Below are 994 nucleotides of genomic sequence, written 5' to 3'. Positions count from 1 at the left end.
GCTGTGCCGTGCTCTGAGATGGACGATGAGTGATTGATCGGACGTGGTGGTCGCGGCGCGGTATGCGTCACACCCATACGGAGAAGCGTCAGCCCCGGCTGGCTGTGCCGGTTCTCATTGATCCGGGTCGTGGTATATCTGGTAGTAGTCGGTCACATTCAGCTGGACTTGTTCTGTAATGTTGAAGACGTTTCGTAGCTTCTCCAATCCAGTTCTGATGAGCGATCGGAACATTACCCAGAATTTGGGGTATTCCCCCGTGCAAGTCACCTGGCTGTGATCCGGGTGCTCTGCGGAGAGGAAGGGGTTACACCGGGCTGGAGGCGGGACCGCAGAACTAAACAGAACCATGTGTGCACGTTTAACCCTCTCCGTGCCAGCCGCCGCCATCCCTGCCGTGTCCCCCCCTCCCCCCCCCCCTTCCTTCTGGAGAAATGTATCCTGTAAATGTTTACACGGCCGGGATAAGACGAGGACTCTGATCCGGTTACATTGTATCCGCAATATAAAGTGGCTGACGGTGGCCACAGACGCGACCCGGCGACCATCTCATGTGTATGGGCAGCAGCAGACCACCCCCGCCCCAAAATTGGACAGATCTCAGAGACCTTGACGCAGAGTTCTGATCCGTATACATTGTATCAGCAAAATATTGGCTGCGTCATCGCCACATTGGCACCATCACCGCCCCGATTGGATTCTAATGTCTGCAAAGTGCTGCCAATGCGTCGTCTTCTGTCCCCGCTCCAGAGATGTAATGGAGAAGATTCACTACGGGGGAAAAAAAAACTGTTCAGACTGCAAAGTGAACGTGCGCTTGGTTTAGTGAATGAGCTGAAGCTGCGTTCACTGCAATCGTCCAATCAGGTGCGAGCTAAGGTCCTGCTTTGTTCTTCCCCTTACTCATTATTGGGCATTTAAAGTGAACTCGCAGATTCATCTCATTGACTGAACTTGGTGAATGAACAGATTTTATTTTATCGCGTCATCCCCA

At 52.8% G+C, this 994-nt stretch overlaps 1 protein-coding gene across 3 annotated transcripts in view; it reads left to right on the top strand.

Annotated features, from left to right (window-relative positions):
* The window catches only part of PLEC (plectin), a 225,016-nt gene that overhangs the window by 95,117 nt on the left and 128,905 nt on the right, over window positions 1–994 (top strand). The window lies entirely within an intron of this gene.

This window comes from Nanorana parkeri, unplaced genomic scaffold (assembly GCF_000935625.1).
Source record: "Nanorana parkeri isolate BGI_ZX_2015 unplaced genomic scaffold, ASM93562v1 scaffold588, whole genome shotgun sequence".
Lineage (NCBI taxonomy): Eukaryota > Metazoa > Chordata > Amphibia > Anura > Dicroglossidae > Nanorana > Nanorana parkeri.
Note: the sequence above shows the minus strand (reverse complement) of the source record. Positions and strands in the feature narration are given on the sequence as shown.